This window comes from Meleagris gallopavo, chromosome 5 (assembly GCF_000146605.3).
Source record: "Meleagris gallopavo isolate NT-WF06-2002-E0010 breed Aviagen turkey brand Nicholas breeding stock chromosome 5, Turkey_5.1, whole genome shotgun sequence".
Taxonomy (NCBI): domain Eukaryota; kingdom Metazoa; phylum Chordata; class Aves; order Galliformes; family Phasianidae; genus Meleagris; species Meleagris gallopavo.
This window is the reverse complement of record NC_015015.2, coordinates 4,331,958-4,354,046: the sequence shown is the minus strand read 5'-3', so window position 1 is coordinate 4,354,046 and position 22,089 is coordinate 4,331,958. Positions and strand designations below refer to the sequence as shown.

The window sequence follows — 22,089 nt, the reverse complement described above, 5'->3', positions numbered from 1 at the left end:
TGTCATCCACTTTAAATGGAAGTTGGACTTGAAAATGTGCATACTCTGCTTAGCATGACTTTTAGAGAGATGCTTCTGCAGTCTAGGGATTGGCTTTAATTCCTAGAGATGTAACTTTGCCACAGCTTTGTTTAATCTCTGTTTATTTGCTTAACCATACTTCAGTTCATAATCTAGTCAATGTGTAAGGAAACTCTTGTGCTCTCTTCTCTTCTTTTTTGCTGCTGCCACTTGTCCGTTTGACTGCTCTGTTTTGCTCTGTTATGGTCATGTTCAAGCCAGATGAATCCAAGTATTTGCTGGTCCCATAAATACCAGTGCTTCCTCAGCCCAAGCCTTACCTGCCCCAGTCACTTGCAGCCGTGAAGGGGGTGACTGCAGACTGACTGCTGTAGCTGAAGTCATCTGCTGCAGCACGCAAGGCGCATTTTCCTCTTTTCAATATGTATGTACTTATGTATAGATTTATTATATACTATATTTATATATATAAACAATATGTGGGTAGGCAGAATGTATGGATTGTGTCCATGCAAGAGAGTGGTTGAATGACCTGATGCTTTGAAGCAGTTGCTCTGTTATACCAGAAAATGCTTTCATCTTTAAGCCTTCTGTTTCACCCATCTCTTGAAATTTCCCTGACATGTGGATGGAGACATCTTCTGAAAATAAAAATCACAGTCAGCTGTGAGAATACTGCACAGTGCAAGGGACTGGGACTTGGCTGTGGTTCCTGACTGCTTATTTTTCATCTCTAGGACAGCAGCTCTACTTCTTTCTAGCAAAACACATGCATATTTGATTCCGTTCTCATCAGGAATTCATCCTTTATGCTTGGATGTGTGTGAAAGGCTGGCAGCTGGAATTTCTGCCTGTGGCCCGTCGTCCCACCAGCACCTGACTGCACACAACAAAGCACCGGCTTCTCACATCACTGGAGAGTTCCGACATGGAGCCATGGCTTTGTAATAACAGAGCACAGCACATCTGAGCCAGAGGAGATTTACTAAATGGAGCAGCACGGAGAATGCTCCTTAATTTTAAAGCAGAAACGAGTACCTGTGAAACAACTGACTTCAACTGAGCTAAAGAATGTTGGTTTTTTCAGTAGTCTGGCTTCATACTTGAAGACATTTCAGACTGGCTTTTTTAATGTGTTTCATTTAGCAAGCTGGACAAGACGAAAGCCCAAAGCTTTCAGATGCTGCTGGAAGTGGAACAAGGGGTTAACCATGTTCTCCTGAAGATATAAATGGAGAAAGTGTCACAGCTTAGCAATGAAGATTTCTTTCAGAGGTGCCATCATGCTGCTGCTATCTGATAATTATTAAGGCACTATTGTGCTTTATATACAGATGGAATACTAGTGATAGCTTATGTAGATATCAGTGCACGTTATGATGTTTTGCATTCTTAGAGCATCACTTTTGACCAGATATGAAATTTCTCTTTAATTAGTGTTCCAAACCATTGAAGCCTAAGGAAAGGTGGAAATCATTACACATCCTGAAAATGGTCCTGTATTACTTAGAGAGTTTCCAGAAATTGATGGAAAACTGAGAAAGATAAGAAACCAAACAACTGTTAGCATTTCTTCCTATAAAATCTCATGCTAGTTACGTAGCACTAAAATGCTTCAAAATGTTTTTGCCTAGAACTTAAGGAATTAGTTAAACAAAAAATCATGATTTCCTCCCTAGTAGAATGTGTTTTCTTAGCCTCCCACTGGAAGATCTTTGACAGTGCGCACATGGTAGAGAAAAATTTTGTCACTTTTTGTATGCAAAGTAATTAATAATTCTGATGTTTCCAAACTGAAGCCTTATTGAAACCCATCCAACCCTGACATGAACTCTAGTGCTTCAACTCTCCATTTGAGAGATAAGCTTCCCTTGAAACTATGATTATTCGCTCTGACAAGGTTGTCACTGGTGGTCTTTGCGAAGGTGCAATGATCATAAGTGAACCTCATCTCTTAATATGTTTTCACATTGAACTCCACTAAAGGAAGAAGTTATTTTTTCCATCATTTTTTAATTTTTGAACTTCTTTGGATGAGAGGTGATGATGGACAGAAAGAAATGGAGGGAAACACTTGAGAAATGCCCTAGCTTTTAAGAAATAATCTCCACACGTTTCCAAGTGGTTCAGAAGGAGACATGAAATGTTAATTTTCTTCTTTGGGTTTTGGGAGTTTGTGCTTTGTGGAGACCTTGAAGGGTAATCTAAGCTGACGGGAGTCTGGTCTTGTGCATTGATTATGATAAATTAATGAAGCAGCTAAAAGGGAAGTCCATTTTAAAACCAGCAGCAAACAAAGGAACCCTCTCTAAATCCTGCAGAGTGTGTGTTGTTTCTCTTTGGGGAGGAAGAATTCAGTGCTGTTGTGGGAATCACGTTATTAGACACGACACCTTTAATGAGGGCTTTTGACCATTAGTTTAATCTACTTGAAAAGGAAGATAACGAAAACAAAAAATAATGACAATATCATAAATGCTACGTTCTTAGCTAAGAAGGATAGTTCTTAGGATAGTTGTAGCTTCTATCCAAGGCAGACCAGGTGAGCTGGGTTTCACCTCATTCTGCACCAGCACTGCTGCAGTGTCAAGCAGATGTAATAGCACGGGCCACTAATTTCTCAGTTTCTTACTGCCAGAGGAAGTCAGATGTAATTCAGATGATGAACTCTCATTTACAGATCGGTTTAGAACATACAAGTCCATGTAAGGTTTCTGTTTCAAAGCAAATCTGTCAGATTCTCTTAATAGATGTAGGCATACAGCTCTCTAAAGCAACAGACAATAGGGGAGATTTACTGTGGGGATGTCTGACATGCTAGCTTTATTGAGTCTAGTGAAAATGTGCCCACAGGGCGGTACTGGAGACCCACTGACCTAGAAATTGTAGTGGCCATCCTCTGACAAAGTCAGAAAGTACAGCAAGGTACAGCAAAGGGCTTTGAGGTTTTAAATCAAGAAGTAATTGGAACAGACTTGCCCTGGGATGACCCAGCCTGCCATGTGTTTTTGTCACTGTTGCTCCATGAGGAAACGCTTCCCATTCCTGACGCTGCAGCTGGAAGGAGATGGGCTTGTTGGGATTCATAAATATCGGATGGTAGGATCACAGAATGGTTTGGATTGGAAGGGATCTCAAAGATCATCTAGTTCCAGTCGCCCTGCCCATAGGTGATATGGGCAGGGTATCACCGGTGCTATCGCAAAACCTCCGCCAGCCCTCAGTGCCCTTCTGCCCCACAGCGGGCTGTGAGATGCGCCCTCAGCTGTGGGAGTGCTGGCTGCGGCCCAGGCATCGCCTTGTCTCAGGCGCTGGAGACCAGCGAGTGGTCCCTGGCCCTGTTTTATTTAGCCGTAGTCATAGAGACTGGAAGACTGGCCCTTGATTCATGAGTGGAGATAAAGCTGGCACGGTCTGTTTTCTCCTGGTCCCTAGGGAAACGGCAGGCAGCTTTCAGTGAATGGGCAAGTCCTGCCCTGTGGGGAACACGGAGCATCCCACTCCCCAGTTCGGGGGGCCCAGCACCAGGAGCCTTGTCAGTGCGATGGGGAGCTGGGCTTCCCTGCCTCCACCTGATAGACAAGTGCAGCTCTGACAAAAGCAAACGGAGCCTTGCACTTTATGGAAGTGACAGAGCGGTGCCTGTCAGCACGGTGAGTCAGAGGATGTGCTGGTAGCTGCATGCCTTCCAGTGTTTCAGGGCACTTCTCAACTGCCTTCCTGAGCAATTGTTTGCCTTTCAATGGCTGGAACGTGCCTTAGCATCCAAAAAGCAACCCAGGGTGGCAGAGCTGCTGGGAATTAATCAAGTGCCTGCTGCCCTGTGGAGCCAGGTGTGAAAGCTGAGTGCTGCTCTTTCTTACTTTTTTATGAGTCTGTATTCATTGTGTGTGTGAGATGGACAGGTTTGCCTGAATAACTGAATGGATAATTTATTATGAAGGAATGGTTAATAACTTTTTAGATTTAAAAAACCAATAATTATTTTTTAAGACTTCTGCTTATTATTTACTTGGAGAGACTGGAAGTCATAGCTTCACTGTGAGAAGTTCCCTTTCATAGTATCAAGTTATCTGATTCCTTACATATTGAGAATTTCTCTTTGCACATTAATACTATGACCATTTTATTTTTCTTAACATGGCAGAGGGGTTGGATTGCTATTTATATTATCAAAATAAGTGGACCCAGTTTCGAAACTTGGGCTAGTAATTTTTCTGACATACCTCCTCACTGCATAATGATGAGGGATGCTGTTTGATTCTGCACAGAATCGCTTTTAAGAAGAAATTAATGAATCTTTATACTGGACCTTTGCAGTCTAGACATACACACTTGAACTGTTTGCCTTACACTCCTTTTATAGTGAAAAAACAGAAATAAGTGGTTTTAGGATGTGATTCACCTGAACTATTTTAGGGTACACACTGTGGAATGAGCTCAAGTATTTTGTAGCAGTGGAGCTTCTCTTCTTTGATGGCAGTGGGATTTTTAGCTGACCCTGGCTTCCAACAGATACTTCATTATCACTGTCTCTATGTGCAGGCTGTGTCCCACATGGACTTTGTTACATACAGGGTGATCTTCTGTGAATCACGATAAGAGTTGTTGATTAATCTTGGGCACCAGTCCCTCTGCTTGCAAGAACACTAAAACTAATGCTATATGTTTATTGTCTTTTATACTGTTTTCTATTACCTTTCTGCTTTTCACACTCGTGTACTCCCCAGCAGCAGCAGCTTTATGGACCAGCTTGGTCTGCCATGGCTGACTGTATTCTTCAAGTTCCCTCAGAGCACTGGAATTGTAGCGTGGGGTTGCCTTGGAAATGGCAAGCAGGGAACAGCTTGTAGAAATTGCAGCAAAAAATCTAAGAGAAAATGTCACACTTGGCTGCAAGAAGTACTCGTATCAATCAAGAACACTGGGAGAAATTGAGTTTCTATGGTGCTTTTTTATTTTTAGTGTCAGCTTTGCTTAGTAACAGCTGATGATAGGTGAGATGTTGCAGTTTCTGTCTGGAGTAACCTGTTAGGTAAGCTGCACCTTCCTGATTGCCTGTAGGCTGGGCAAGCTTTGATTCCCTCCTGGGTAGACCTGAAGGTCTCATCACGTTTATTTAAGATGCTATTATTGGTCCAAAGAGATGGCCCAGTAATGCTACTTAGATTGTATTGCAAAGCTTAGATCGTATATATTTAAAACCTGTATCTGACGTGGCTCTCCATTTGTTGCTTTGTAGAAGGAGAGTGCAGTACAGCTAGAAGTGTTGCAATGATGGGCATCTAACTGTGCCCAGCAAAGAGGATGCGTGGGCTGAGAATAACTGGAGTATTTGTCTTGGCTTTAGTAATCTCCAAATCTTCCCATATCTAAATGGAAAGAATGATGATAAGAAAATGTCTTCTGTGCATGAATGCACCAGGGAAAAAAACTGTTTGCTTTTGATCTGTTGTTTTCCAAACTAGACTGACAGCTTGCTGGGTTACTGGATGTGCTGTATTGCCATTTTTCATTTCCTTCATCAGGAACATGCGGGCTTGCTCATGCAGGAATGTATCTTTTCTTGAAAAACAGTGGGTGTCGGTGTTTCTCTTCCACAAAGGGAGAAATACAAGCAGAAATATCCTAAAAGCTGTAAATGTGCTACAGTCCCACAGCCTACTGGTTTAAGCCTTGATTTGGTTGTTGATAATCGAATCAGCCATCCACAGTATTTACGTAGAACACAGGGAAGAACAGCAAGTCTCTGGCCCTTATTCTGACCTTATTCCATCTTTACCTTTTAGTCCAGCGTCTTCTATTGGGGACAAAGGTAGAACCTCCATTAGTCTCCTGCCTGCCATTGCTTCAGAAACCCCTACGCCCTGCAGCATGGGGCTCAGTGGATATATGGAGATGTCAGTCCTAAATTAAGGAAACCTGGATCTTGTCCCAGCTCGGACACAAACCTTGGTGACTTGGTGGGGGGGGTTATGTGGTGTCCATTCTCTCTTCTACTCTATTTAATAGCTCCGTGCTTTTAGCTTTTAATGGAGCTCAGTTTTTGTTACAGAACAATCATGGTGTTTTATTCTTCTTTAAAATGTCTTCAGGTATTGCCAGTCATGACCGCAGGAAATAATCCTTCATTCGGCTGAATTATCTAGACACAGTGCTGGCAAGCTGGCCTAGCGCTTAAACCATGTTCTATTGACAGGGACCTCCTGTTTTGTATAGGAGAGTTTAGGCCCCAGAGATTAAACCACAGTAGCAGATTCAGGTTTCATATCAATGAGGGTAAGGAGCTGGTGTAGAACTCTCAGTCCAAGAAAAATAAACCATCAGCTTTTGACCTTTGGCAAGAGATTGCCTTAGGAGAGGTATCCAGCAAGTTAGCTTTTTACATGCTATGAAGTATTTTCAATCTAGTTGGGTTTTCGAGAGGGTAAATGATAGATTTAAAGATTTAGTCTGTTTTCAGTTAAGAATACAGGCTGGAAATATTGTGTTTGATAAAAACAGTTTGTTGTCCCCGAGGAGGGTCCTGGAGCTGTGTTAGCAGCCATCTCCAAAGAAGTGAAAAGCAGGACAGAGTCAAGTCTGACAGGCAGAGTTTAGAAAGTCTGAGTGATGCTGTTTTTCCTAGAGGCAATGTACTCTACATGACTCCATATATTACTGTGCTTGTCATTATCATTGCAAATTTCAGTGCTGGTGTTGTTCTCCAATCAGCACTGTAACATTTCCACTGAATAAATCAAATACAGAGCACAGTCTTCAGCTGTCGCTGGTCCTGTAACAAGCAAAAGATGTTCCATACCTCAAGATGTGCATGGTACTTGGAAATTGAAAATTAGAAGGTAAAACTGAGATACGTTCCTTGAGAAGACTTTTGTTAGCAAGCAGCCCAAGTCTTGTTCTTTGAGTTGTTTGTGTTATGATGCAGGTAATCAATTTCTGAAGAATTTCTCAACTTGTTGAAAGAAGGCTTGTTTTCAAATTGCCGTTAAATATCCTGGGCAGTTTTACCTTAAGGGTAGAGCTGTGAAATTTGTACAGGTCTTCATACAACAGAACAACAAACAACTCCGTTATAAACACAGGAAAAGGTTAATTTGTGTTGTACCTTTTACAGAACATGTTTTTCAATTACATTTTTATACTGCATCTAGTAAATGGAGCTTGTAGCCTTTCCAAACATGGAAACTGGGAGCCATGTGTAGCTCTGACTTGTTCATACTTGCTGTTGAAGCAGATGGATGCAGTATGCATGCAATGTTTTGGGATGACAAAACTGGGCACCTGGGAGCCTCCCTGGAGGCTCGGCATGGCAGTGTGGGCTGGATCTGCTGTGGGAGGCTGGCATTTCTGAATATCTAAAGGGAGATGGAGCCAAATAGATGAGGCCAGGCTCTTCTCAGTGGTGTGTAGCAATAAGACAAGGAGCAATGGCCTAAAACTTGAACGTAGGAAGTTCTGTATCAACATGCAGAAGAACTTCTTTACGTTAAGGGTTACGGAGCACTGGAGCAGATTGCTCAGAGAGATTGTGAAGTCTCCTTCTATGGAGATATTCAAGATCCATCTGGACTCCTACCTGCGCTGTAGGGTGCCTGCTGTAGCAGGGGAGTTGGACTTGATGGTCTCCTGAGGTCCCTTCCAACCCCATTGGATTATGTTTGTCTCTACCACTTTTATGCCAGATGTTTCCTGTATTTGAAGTGTGATGTTTCGAGGTAGGATTGTTTATTGTTTCCTGGTGGGGCACAATTTTCACAAGTCCTCAGTGCAGCTTCATTGCTTCTGAGGCAGAGACATAGCTCAGTAACCTCAAGTAGCCTTCAACCACGTCCACTTGTATTCCACATCAGTTTATGAAGACTGTATCCACTTTTTTTTCTTACAGTTTCTTGGAAATCATCATCTCCCCAACTCTCTTTAACTTGCAGGGAGGAAAATATATATTCCTTACTGATTCTAAATGTAAACTCAGTGCATAAGCAAAATCATCATGTTTAAGCATCTAATCCCATATATATCCATGGGTATGACTGGTATCCAGGCAATCTGTTTTTGTTTTCTTGGCTCTTGTATGATTTATAAGCTGCAGAGGTCTTCTGGACAAAAAATAAAATAAAATAAAAAATCCGTGACTAGATAGCAACTCACTTGGGATAAATCCACCCTAGTTTTCTTCAGTATAAATTACTTCTATTTTAAAGCCTAGGATGATTGTCCACATGTTTTTCTGTTGCTGCTTAGTACAAATTTATCCATCCCTCAGATCCTTGTGATCCCCCTTAAGGTACTTACACAGTGCAAGAAGATCCCCCCTGTAGCCTTCTCATCTTCAGATACATACGCTTAAGCGCCTCATCCTGTCATCTTTTGGCCAGACCTGTATCTCAGGGATTTTCTCTAGAACGTGTATGTTGCTATGAAGATAAGATATACCAAGCTCAAGCTTATGCCCCAATATGGATATTTACGATGGCATACTAGTTTATTTTTATATATATTTAGAAATCATCCTTTGCAAAGGCATGGGAGCTACTCCATTGGAAGAATGGTGCATTAGGCCTGATGCTGGCAAGCATGGTGACTGCAAGCTTTGCTTGCATGGCTCTCAGGGACAGAGGAGTCTTGCAGAAAGTGATCACGATGCTCCTGTTGTGCTACGCTGATTATGGCAATCAGCTCTTCCTCTGCAGAACATACCAGCCTAGAGCCGTATAAATAGCTGGCTGGGCCCCAAGTAGATGGTTTGCATGTGGGGATGGGGGAGGGAAGTTAGGTTATTATACAAAGCTCCAGCCATAAACATTTTTTTATATCATTTTTTTCCAGCTTTGGTGCAAAAAATAGTGGTATTGAATAATTTTCTGACAGGATTTGCTGCCTGATGTTTGAATTATTTCACTGTTCGTGTCTGTTGGGAAGTGAAACTTGAAATTCTCTTTCTTCTAGGGAAGTCTGGGTAAAATGCATTAAAAATAAATGGATGAGTGGTGGTGGTGGATTCTGTAAAGGTGTGATTTGTATTGCAAGCTAGAAAGCTAAAGAAATTTTAACCCACCCTCTTACAATTCACTAATGAGAGAACTGCATGAGGATCAGAGAATTATCTGGGGATTTAGTAGTCAGAGAAAGGAACAAAAGGTAGGAAGGCAGAAACCTGTGTGGCCTGCTAGAGAACTGTGGGGTTGAACTGCACATTTGATGGGAGATCCGCATGCGCCGTTTATCAGTTGCTCCATTTGCAGTGATTTCAGTATCATAAGGCTATTTCTGGTTAGAAAGCATATATTTTAAAATAATAAAAAGATTGTGCTGTATGTTTCTTGTCCTTTGATTCGTGATCCCTATTTTTTTCTTTGAGAGAAGGAATTGGTACTCCACAGCATTGCATCTTGTTTGATACCTTACGCGCTGATCCTGCACTTACCTGATGTTATAGCTAGATGTCAGTCTCAGATGTGAATCAGAGGCTTGTCATTCAGAATCTGTTTGATTTTCAGTCCGCAATGCCAGAACCGTGAGATGACTGAGGTGGGATGGAGTGTATGGAGCATTGGGAGGATCAGATCTTCTGCCAGAGCTGTTCAGATGTGAACACGGACTGGGAGGATACTTTCTGTCCCTAAGAATGCAGTTCCTGGTGAACAGCAGTGTTCCCAGCTCTCAAAATTTGTCGTTAGGAATCTAGCACTAGGCGAGAATCTCAATTAACAGTTTACATAAAGCATTGTTGTGGTTTTCAGAGGCAGGCCTGGAATCACACGTCATTCCCTTTGGTAGCTGGGCTCTGCTGCCTTCCCAAGAGCCTGGATGAGTGGTTTAATGATTGCATTTAACAGAGCCACTGGTAAGCACTGCCTTGGGGCTCTGAGAGGTAGTCAGCTCGGTGCAGGCTGAAACGGTGACACACTGAGGGAAGGACAGTTTCAGATCTGGGACAATGACAGCAGTGTGTTCTGGAAAACCAGTGATTCAGCTATTCCAGTAACTTGTCACAGTGACCTGTCAGCCTCATAAAGCAGCAGATCTGGGGATGGACCGATGGGCTGTGACTCACGGGATGACTTATGCTGCAAGCAGCGGAGGGTCGCGGCTGCTGGCATGGCTCACCCAGCCTGCATGGGCAGCAGGAGGGGAAGCAGCTGCCAAACTGCTATGGCTTACAGCAGGGGTTGGTTCTGAGCAGCGCCAGTATGGCGTGCATGGAAGGGGCTCGCTGTTAGCCGCGAGCTCAGAGCCCTGCAAGTCGTGCATCAGGGATGGTGCCGGAGCCTTGGTCAGTCTTTCCAGTGTGTCAGCCCTGCCTGTGAGTCAGCATCATGAGGTGGGACAGATATGCACTTTGCTCTTAATGTTTTCTTGTTAATGACCCAGATATGAAAATGATAAATTAAAGACTTAGAAGGATTATAGATTGTTTATTAAAGGGAAGAAGGAAAGTAAACAAGCTCTAATCTTTCCACGTTAGGATTCAGAAATGACTGTGTAACGTCCGTGTTGCTGGGAATTTACTGAGTTGCTCCAGCATTTTGCTGTGAGGGGTTACCTGGGGGCTTGCTAGGCCCTGGTCCCTGTCTGTGACATGTGTCAGCTCGTTTGATTCATCATCTTGCCCAATGTTGTCTTTCCAGCAAGGCCAGAAATTGACAAAATGCTTTGCTGCAGGTCATTGTTTTTCTCCCCTTGCTACATTTGCAGGGTAGGTATGGTGGTAAACCCTAAAGTTAATGTCCATGAAGAAAATGCCACGAATGATATGTTCTCAAGCTTAATTGAACTCATCATGGAGCTGCCTTTTGTCTTCCTCTGAATAAATCATTTGGAGTCACAGTGCATTCTCCAAAATTACAAGCAGCAACACAGTACAAATCCCAACACGAGAGCTTCTTGCCTGATGAGCTGGAATGTTAGCTCCTAGTCTGCCCACGACACTGCCTCTGCCTTTCGCTGTGCTGTCGCTTCCCTCGTTCCTGTTAATTTCAGCTGCTTGTCTGGTCACAGATGATTTCCATTTCTGTTCTTGTTGCCTGCCAAACTCAGAGTGAGGAAAAGCAGCAGGTGTAAACTCGGAGCTGTCAGCAGAACAAACTCATGAGTGGTTGTTTGAATGCTTAGGTGACTTCCATAGGAACGGGAATATTTTATTATAATTATTTTGAGGGGTGAATGCTTTTTTTTCTCCTTTTTCCTTTGACTTGTACAAGAAGACAGGGATTTATACTCCTCTGTAGAAAACAAAGACTGGGATTCTGTGGTGTTCTTAATAAAATTCTAAAATAATTTCTGTTGGAAGAGACCTTTGGAGGCCATCTGGCAGTGGGAGTGTGCGTGGGAGTGTATTGTGGGGTGTCAGGGACGTGCTCAGGAATGGCACTGACTTCCAGTCCCCTCTCAACACGTGTCTGTGACACAGAACTGCAATCTAACCATGGCTGTGATGTCTCCTTCTCTTTCACCATGACCTTGGGCTGCTCAACTGTGGCAGCAGCTGCACCTCTATCCATCCCCCCAGTGAAGGAATATCAGCAGAAGGCAACACTTTCACTGCGGGTGCAAAGACTGTAAGGCATCTGTTACCCCATTTGTCACCCCGTTTCTTCTCTGAGAAGAACAGTCAAACAAGGGAGGTGGGAGAGTCACCGTCCTTGGAGATGTTCCAGAACTATGGAGACATGGCACTGAGGGACGTAGTCAGTGGGCATGGTGAGGCTGAGTTGGGGTTGGACTCAGTGATCTTAGAGGTTTTTTCCAGGCTTAATGATTCTATGACTCTGACCCTTGGATCTTGAGAGTGCCCAGCTGAATTCTGACTGTGAGGTAAGCTAGCATGCTGGCATTGCGTTATTCTTAAACAAGTAAGTAGACTTTGTATATCAGACCTTCATGGCTCGTGGCCACACTTTGCAGTGTGTCCTTAGGCATCTCCGCATGCTGTAGCTGCTGCTTTGTAGTTGGCACCAGTTTGGGTTTTTCATTCATGGCTAAGGCAAGTGTACATCATATAAAAAAACGACCATTGGATTAGCTCAGAAATAATAGCATCAAATATCCAAACGCGGTGTCTCATAAAAAATGGCCATTTCTCTGCCACTCAGCGACTTCTTATTGGAAATAATGAATGCAGATTATTAACTTAATGTTTATGATTATCAGTGTGTAACAGGGAAGGAGTTGGCCTAAGCAAGTGAATGTGATTCATTTTCGGAGGAGATGCTTCAAATAGCTAACGTTTTGTTCAAGTTGCCACTGATTAACATTGGGTGTGATGCCACACAGTTGAAGTAGGACAGTGAATAAGCTAATCGGTTCTGCATCAGTTCACGAATACTGGACAGATGCTTGGTTCTAACAGCAAAAGTGAGGTCAGGTGAGGATGAGGGCAGCACTTGAATAACAGAAGCACAAAGGAAATGCATGGAAGTAGGAGGTTTGGCAATGTCATTCTTGCTTCTGAGTCACTAGTGAGCTAAAAATCTAGGCACGGTGTGTGGGGTGTATTGATAGGGTAAGCTAATTGCTGTCACAACAGTTGCCTCTAATCTTATTTCCATGTATTTATAGTGTGTAAGATAACATTTTCCCTCAAGTGAGCCCTCTTGCAGGCCCCTTGGCACAAAGGAACCATTTCGTGTTGGCATCTTATGAAGCAATACTCTTGACTGCTCAAACGGGATTGTTATTGCTGCTTTGCCAGGTTTTGCTGGGTATACATTCAGGTTGAATTCAAGAGCTCTAATAATCTTGATTATATAGTAATAACAAGGTTTGGTGCCGTGCTCAAACCCTGAGTGGGAGGAATGGCAAGCAAGGACCTTTGTGGCTTTGACTTGTAATCTCTCTTTATGCTCCCAGGCTTTAGGCTGCCCATGACTCAATTACTTATGCAAGTATGAAAAATTGTCCTAATGCAGCCGGCTCTTTGTTTTTGAGGGGTGTTTTCAGCCAATGTCCTTAACAATTGAATTTGCTTCCACACTGTTGTATTCTGAGATGCCTTTCATTTGCCATAATTATCTGCTCCTAGCACAGCTCCGCCATGCAGAAAGATTTGTGTGTGTACAGACAAACGTTTGAAGCTGCTGCCCTTTGTGTTCTCATTCTAGAGGCAAACTGTAAGAGGAAAAAGAGGATAAACATCGTATGTTTTGGGATCAGGGGAGCAGAACTAAGTTTCAAAGTTCAAATAGCATTAAAGTTCTCTCACTCGACCACTCTGTATAGTTTATGAGGCTGGGAATGGAAATACTGGGAGTAAAAGCAGTGATAAAACAGTACCTTCCTTTATTTTCTCCTTCCCTCAATAGCATTGTCTCCATAACTCTCTCCACTCTGATTTGCTTGGGCCTTAGTAGTGCTGTAAACATGGAATCAAAACAGATAATCACAATAAAATAGAAAACCATAACTTTCTATCGCATCGCATATATGTATATTATTTATTTATTGTACAGTTTGCTTATTTCTGCTCTTCATTAGCTTGTATGAACATCACAGCACTTCTTTCCTAACGGTTTGCTTTTCTATTTGTGAAACATTGGCTTCCTGCCCCAACTGTAGCCTGCTCTCCTGACTGTGATTTATAGAGCTCTGGAAATAATCCTGACTGTTCTGTTTCACTCCGTATAGGTCCCTAGATATGTCAGAGAACCCAGGGAATTGGTGTTAGGTGTACCCTTCCTGTCGTGCTCTACAGGTTGTTTCTTAATTCAAGGCGAGACTGGTAAAAGATGCCAGATTTAATAGTCTCTGTTCTCTAGCAGAATAGCTACTGCCTTTGCCCCAGGTTCTCTCTTCCTTTGGACTTGCTCACATCTTATTGCTGAAGGCCTCTCCACATCCCATTAGTAGAGGAGGCTGCGTTTAAGTATGTGTTACACCAGTGTGGACCAACTTAAAGTGCTCAGTGGAAGTGAATTCCATGTTTATTTAGCTGAATCCTTTGGTAACATCTTTGTACCCAGGGGCCTCCTGTGAAGATAGCCATTGTGTTTCCTTGGGCAGTGTGAAGATATTATTATCTGGCTTTGCAATTCATAAAATGAAGAGCTGTGTTTCCAAAGCAGCAACTAATTGTGTTGTTTCTATTTTGGGAAGCCTGATCCAAGGCGTTTGCCAAGCTGTCAGCCAGCTTGCCTGTGCTCGCAGCGAAGCTCTGTGCAGAGCTGGGAGCCGATCCCATGCTTTTGACTTGCACTGTCTCAGTTCTCCTCCAACACAGTGTGCTCTTCTCTTCTCTGGGCTGGCTAGGTCCACCTTGCCCCGTTCTAACTGCAAAGTCCAAGTGGATGAGCACTGGGCAGCTTGCATCCTACCTGCCCCAGTGACCTTGGCAAAGAGCAGCTTGCTCACCTGGCGAGGTGCTGCAGTGCATCCGTGTCGCCAAGAGCTCTGCTATTAAATTGTTGTGGAGACCCAGAGAGCCATCTGCCTGCTCGCTGTGCCTCCATTGATGAGGTTTGGTGCTTTGGGTGAGCAGTGTGGGTGCAGCGCAGCCTCCTGGAACACCCAGCGTGTCGGGGCAGCGCGTGCTGGTGGTGGGCTTACAGCTCTGAGTCCTCACTGATCTGTGTTAATGCAAAGTTAAGGCTGTGGTATTTGCTAGTGCTCTAATTTTTATACAGTATGCTAATTACTCTTTTGAATTGGAAGTGCCTGTTCAGCGCACTGTAAGAGAAATCGCGATTGACTTTGTGATGCTGTGTTGCAAATAGGGTTGAACCTTTTCCTGTTTATGTAGAAATGCTGTGATGGTTTTCCTAAGCCAAATTAGACATCACCACATTTTTATTCACCTCACAGTACATCTGTATGTGCACACATGCATATGCATACACAGTTGTAATCTTATTGTTGTGCTAGCAGTGCTACTGTTCAGAAGAGTTTTTTTCCCTAACAGCACAGTGCAGAGTTGCTGGTGATTTTGGAAGTGGATGCAGCTGATGGAAAATGAAAAGACTAAATAGAAACGTAGTTATTTTGCATCTGTGAGGAAGAGGAAAAGAGATATTAGCCAAGGATAAGTAGACTGATTTATGCTGAAAACCCCAAAATAGCACCCTAGAATGTTTGGGAAGGTTTGCAGTATGATGACAAATACACGTTCAAGGTTTCAGCCCAGGGATCCACTGAAGAAACAGAGAATTTCTGTTAAAGCAGGGAAAGTCAGTAGTTGAGACAGGAAATCATCTCATTTCTAAAAGGGAGCATTGCTATTTTGGTTTTTAATTCTGATCATTAGCAGTAGCAACACATGCTCAAATTGCTTTTCTAACATTAGGTGGTCCAGAATTGCATGAAGTAATTTAATATGCCATTTTATCCTGAGCCTGTAACTGGAAAAAAACAGGAACGGCTAACTGCTATTAATTGCACTCTGCTGCTTTCTTGCCAGCCTTTCTGGTGGCCATTGATCTGTGGAAGATACTTCTGTTTCCTATCTTTTGTTTTGTCAGCTGTCTACCTGGCCTCTGCAGGTGAAAACCAAAAGCCTTAAGGATGTTATTGAGAATGCAGCAACTAGCAAAGGAACTTCCTGGGACATCTTGGAGCTGCAGTTTACACATATGTTATACCCTAGGGTGAAAAAACGTGTTGTAGTTTGCATTTTGTGTTGAAATCACTCTTCATGCAGTACAGGTTAATGTAAATTGCAAATACAGGCATCTGTTCACCGTGTTCAAAGTGATAACACATTTATCTTTGTAAGAGATATGGGAAAAGAAGGGAAAGACAAATCACACTTAAGCATGTGCTATGGTTTCCTTCTTAAAATTCTATCTGCTGGTAGCTTCAGCTGGATCTTCTGTCTATGCATGTTGGCTGTAGTGGACCTGCTCAGTGTTTAGAGCTGATTTCCATATGAGCCTTTTCCAATGGATCCAGGTGTTTTTATTCTATTCTTTATTTTATTTAAGAATTATAGGCTATTTCAGTTTAGAAGGGCCATCAGGAGGTCTCCAATCCAATTTTTGTTCAAAGCAGGGTCAGTCTTGAGCTCAGACCACATTACTCAAGTCTTTATCCAGTTGGTTTGTGAAAACATCCAAGGACAGAAAGTGCACAACCTCTCTGGGCAGCCTGTACCCATGCCTGATTGCCCTCCCACTGGGTCAGTTCCTCCTTAGACCCAACCTGCACTTGTTGTTACAGCCAATGCCCGTTGGCCCTTTCCCTTTGGTTGGGCTCTGCCATCCAAAGCCAGGTTCTGTTGTTCAAGTCAGCATTGATTTACTTGGAGATGCAGTTGTCTTCTTGCTACCATGATGTCCATGTGGATATTTGTCTGAAGTCCTTCTGTTAGCAGATGGACTTGGTACAAAGAGAGAGAAATGGTGTGGCTCCACGTTGGTTCTTTTTGAGAGCAGGTGTGATATATGCTCTTTTGAGGACGACAAGGTCGAAACGATGGATGCTCGATTACATTTTGAACAGACTGTAACAGTGAGATAAGGAGAAACAGCTCATGGCAAAGGTCAGGACTTGCATCGATTCTTCAGGATGCCAAATCTGCAGAATCTGGAGGTGTGAATGAAGGTGAAACAGAAGTTAGATGTGTATTGAAGCTTCATTGTGGATCACTATCAGAAAAGGTTTGTATTTTGCCAGTTATTTTCCAGCTGAATTTTTAACCTGCTGAGGTAGCAGATGGGCTTATTGTATCCAACTCCTTTCAGTCATTTTAGGAAGTTTAACAGATGGACGTGTTCTGAAATTCAACAGAATCTCCTTCAGCATCTGCAATGTCATTGTTTCATATCTCAACCAGGGTGAGAGTGACCAGAGCATCTGGTAAGAACTTAGCCTGTGGCAAGCCAACTCATTTGCCAGCAGCTAGTAATATACTGCTGTTGTGGCAGGAGCTCTTGGCTTCTACTGCTTTTAGAGTGCAGTGATTTCAGTTGCCAGGGATTTTTTTATCTTCCTCTTTGTATTAAAATGATCTTATTTCTAAAATGGCAAGAAGAAATAATGAAATGCAGAAAAATTGGATCTCATTGCTGCATCTTCTGTTTGTTGTTCGTTTCCCAATGAGAAGCTTCAGACGGATCTTTGGAAGTAATAGAGCATATAGGGCTGTGTGGTGTTTCACTGCTGATACCCTTGGAAAATATTCCATGCACCAAGAGGTACATTATTAAAAATCATATGATACGACATGTAAGGTAACTGCAATGCTATCAGATCTTTATCCTGTGGCTTTTAACAATGCAAGTTCAATTTAAAAAAAATTGGGTAAAATTCGGGTAACAGGAAACCTTAAGATAGAATAATACCCTGTCACTTAAAAAGAGTTAAACTAAATATTGAGATACAACATTAAGCATGATCTCCTTTATTTGTTATGAAACCAAAATTTTAGGACAACATTCATTGATTTGTGTTGTGATATTTGGATGACTGATGTTTTAAAAGCTTGAAAAATCTCTAGTAAACGAGTAGGAGTGTCAGTTATTAGTTTGCTGATGGGAGAACAAAGAACACATCAAAACATTTGAGAAGAGGAACTTGGGTATAGCATGCATGAAGGTACTTTGCAGTAGGGCCATTAGTGTACCCCTAATTTTTACCTTCTGAGGATGTGCTTTTATTTTGTCTAAATATTAAGTCAGGACAAATCTTTCTTTAAAGGAGCTGTGGAGGCTGGCAACATTCATATTAGTGCATTGTGTTAAGCACTTACTTTCATGTCACTGAGAACAACCCCGGTTTTTATACATGTTTTGCTAACACAGGAAAAGATGGTGCTTGTAATGTTGCAATTAATCAATCTGACACTGCATTGCAAGTGACCTCCAGCAGTGAAATGCTCCTGAGAGGCTGCCCCGTGGGAATGCTCATTTTGGGCTTTTGGGGAAGAGTGGCTGCCTGTGGACTGGAAGGCCTGGGCATTGGATTTGGTTTCAAAGCGTACTTGGCAAAGCCTGCAAGCGTGGGCCGGTATTTGTGTTTCTTTGAGATCTAGCTGGCAGTTGGTGAGCACTGCAAGCAGAGCTTCTGTGGCTCCAGAACTGCATTGCGCCTCATCTGCTAAACAGCATGCGTGGGCTCAGGAAACCAGAGGGCTATTTTAATGCAAGTTCATTGGGAATGTGCATGATGGGAAAGAAGAAAATGTGGATATAGGACAGGGCTGGATCACTGATTTAAATAAGATGGATAAATATTTTTAATCTGGAAGTCAACTTCTGACGTTGGCTGTAGTGAAACCGTATTGATTTAGAGGTAAGAATGTGACTCACCATTTTGTTTGAGCAGTGGTTATCCAGTCTTCACAAAATAGCCAAAGATGTTGTCTTAGCTTTTCCAAATGCATGAAGCATTGGACAATATCAAATCAGGCATAAAATAATATATGAATGCTAGTACTATTAACCTTGAGGAAACAAAGGAAACATGACTAAGAATACCCAGATGCACTTCCCTGTTGGAAAGATGTGATTTGCAAGAATCCTTGTCAAACAGTGTTGAAATATTTGTTCTAGGTAGCATGGAAAGTTTATGTTTATTCTTGTGATGACAGACATTAGGAGATAGTAAATCAAGGTAAGCTGGAAGTCGATATGGCAAAGGTAGTCTATTGGGATAACAGAGTTTACTCATGCATATATATATATATTACACAGCGGTCACTGCTGCAACATTGAAAACATAGAGCATTGCAGAAAGCATCAGGTGAAATGAGCTCTTGCATTCTACATGCTTTCCGCTTCTGTTTCTGCTGAGTTTAAGTCTGGATGAGCCTTTGCAAAGCCGATCACAGCACCTTTGTGAGGATGTTTGCCTCCAGCCAGCTCAGCCACATTTTTTGTTAAATTCTGAGAAACTGAAATGGCTACAGATCCAAAAGCAGCTTGAGGAAAATGAAATCCAGGATGCATTTGCTACATCAGTACAAATGTACGTAGCTTTTGAGTAGAGCACTACCAGAGTTAAATTTATGTAAAATGCTAGTCACACAGTTCAATGATAAATGCATCATGAAACAAAAAAAGTACCAGTCTGGAATGACGTGGGCAAATGGGCAAATGATTACAGTGCAGCTGTGATGCCAGCTCCTACCGTACATGCTTCAGTTACAAAAATGTGAAATGTTCAGAAATAGTACTGAAATAGCGTAGGCAGCAGGAGCAGGGAAGTGATTGTCTCTCTGCACTCAGCTCTGTGAGGCCATACCTTGAGTGCTGTGCTCAGTGTTGGGCCCCTCTCTACCAGAAAGACATGCAGTCCCTGGAGTGTGTCCAGAGAAGGGCAATGAGGGGTCCGGAACACACATCTTATGGGGAGTGGCTGGGGGAACTGGGATGGTTCAGTCTGGAGCAGAGGAGGCTCAGGGGAGACCTCATCACTCTCTACAACTGCCTGACAGGAGGTTGTGGTGAGATAGGCATCCTCTTTTCCCAGGTGAGATAGGCATCCTCTTTTCCCAGGTAACAGTGATGGGATGCAAGGTGATGGCCTCAAGTTGCGCCAGGAGGGGTTCAAGTTGGATGTTGTTGGAAACATTTCTTCTCAGAAAGAGCAGGGATGCAGTGGCACAGTCTGCCCAGGGAGGTGATGGAGTCACCATCCCTGGGGGTGTTCCAGAGCCGTGGAGATGTGGCAGGGACGTGGTCAGTGGGCATGGTAGGGTGGGCTGGGGTTGGATTTGGGGATCCTAGTAGTCTTCTCCAACCTTAATGACTCCATGAATGTTTTACAGAAGATACTCATTTAAAATGTTTCATTTTGTGTCACCGTGTGGAAGTTCCTGCCTGCATTGCAGTGTTACTAGAGAAACTTATTATGTGTCTTCAGAAATGTGTAATGGCTGTTTCTTGTGCTGATAGAACTTACCTTGTCGTGTTAAAGCATAGCATTGTTACAAAAATAAGGTGGAATTAAACCCAATGTGAATTAGAAACATGTCAGGGAATTACTAATGGGGGTTTAGATGAGAATTAGTGTAATACAGACAAGATTTTTGTGGAAAGGACTGGGAACAGAACCAAGGTTTCTTCCTTTTCTCTTTGCTCTACACAAAGAACTCACATGTATGGGTTATAATTGCTGTGTGGTGAGAGGATGCCAAATTATTTAACGCCTCTACCAACATTCCTGTTTTCTAACCTCTGGAGTTCCTCTTCTGGGAATAAACCAAAAAACCTCACAGCTTGATGACATTTGCACCTTTACAGTTCTTTCATGAAATGGTGACATACATCTGCAGACCAGCTTAGGCTTTTATATATCTGATCAGTGTCAACGAGTGGATTTGAATGTGCAGAATGCCTGCAGCAACAAAAATAGGCCCATATTTATTCCTGTTGTAACTTCTCTTAAGTTAATGGAGTTGTGCCAAGGCTGGATATGCCTACAGTCTATAGGACAGCTGGCCTTCCGGCAGGCCTTGTTCAACAAAATGCTTCTGTAAGAGCAACTAAGTTATCTGATAGTCACAGTATAGGGTGATTTTTTGGGAATATTTGTGTGGAATGAAAATGATTAATGTGAAGATTTCAGATACATCTATAATGCCCAAAAGACAAAGGAAGCACTGGTAAAGGTATTCCCAAGGATGGAGTGAGTGTCATTCCATCAGCGGTTCAGATTCACCAAACCGTTTAACAACATGCTCTAATTGTAATAATAATCTACATACTTTATAGCATTTTTCTCCTTCCACATCCTCCCAGTGAGGGAGCGGGTGGATGCTTGCTGGACCTCGGGCAGATAATGGACACTGTTGTGATTATTCAGGCAAAAGTTTTCATCAATTTACAGCTGCGAGGGAATGTTCCCCTAGTTAGTGGTTCATCTGACATTTCCAGCAGGAAGGAGTGAAGCTCTTGTATTTTGCCTGCTTTTTAATACTACTTTAATCATTTTAAAGTTGAGGTACTGAAAGGGGGGTGATTCAGAACAGGGGAAGGGAAAGCTGGCTGGGCTTTTCAAGGAGAAAGAAGACAGGCTCCCAGATGTCATTGACTGTTAGAGAAAAGTATTTTCTTTTAAAATTCCTAGCCTTAAAAATGGGTAAAAGAATTATTGGGAGAAAAATAATAATCATTAGTCGCTTCCAAAGATGGATCAAATTGATCTTTCCAAGTTGAGCCAGCATCCTTCTTCGCTGTGGTGGCAGGACTGCAAACCAAGAAACAAAGAAGGGAGTTTCCTCTGTCTGTGGAATATTCAATCCACCATCATCAGATTTGATGGTTACTCAAGTAGCAATGAAAGGAATCATTTTATTTTGCTCAAATTAACTCTGTATCTGTTGTGGTATACCTCGCCAATCCTGAACAAAACCTGGCAAGTTCTTATGCATCTGGGAATGGCGGCCTGAACCCAATCAAGTATGGAAGTGCCTTAATATCTAATTAGAATCATAGAATCATGAAGGTTGGAAAAGACCTCTAAGATCCCCAAGTCCAATTCCCAGCTCACTCCTCCATGCCCACTGCCCACGTCCCTCAGTGCCGCATCCCCACGGCTCTGGAACATCTCCAGGGACGGTGACCCAGCACTCCCTGAGCAGCCTGTGTCACTGCCTCACTGCTCTTTCTGAGAAGAAATTGTTCCTAATATCCAGCCTGACCCTCCTCTGGTGCAACTTAAGGCCATTACCACTCGTCCTATCAAATGAGTAAAACATGCATTTCGACTTAAATTTCTAGTCCTCCCCTCTTAACTCTGGCTGAATCATTTGAGATGACATCCCAGGAGGGTTCAACGCGCAGGTTTTTAAATCCTAATCCTGCTGCCTAATCCTGGAGACACCTACAGCCCTGAAACAGCACAGGCTTTGATCTGGGGAAAGCTGGGCTTCAAAAACGTGATGTTGTGCATGGAAAGCTTCCAGCACGTCAGGTGTCCGAGAGCTGAGGAGCGCGCCTGGGAAGGAAGGGCGCGGTCCGGGGCGGTGTGTGCGCCCCGATCCCGTCCTGCGTCCGTGCGGCGCTGGGGAGCCCGCTGTAACGAGGCCGGATTAGTCAGCGCCTGTTCCCGTTCCTGTTGACCCCGGCGGCGGGAGTTTTCCTGAGTAAAACCCGAACCATGAGTCACCCTCAGGTGTTTTTGTTTGAAAGCGCT

General features: G+C 43.0%; 1 protein-coding gene across 3 annotated transcripts in view; it reads left to right on the top strand.

Moving 5' to 3' along the window:
* Positions 1-22,089, top strand: part of NAV2 (neuron navigator 2) — a 332,145-nt gene that overhangs the window by 121,084 nt on the left and 188,972 nt on the right. The window lies entirely within an intron of this gene.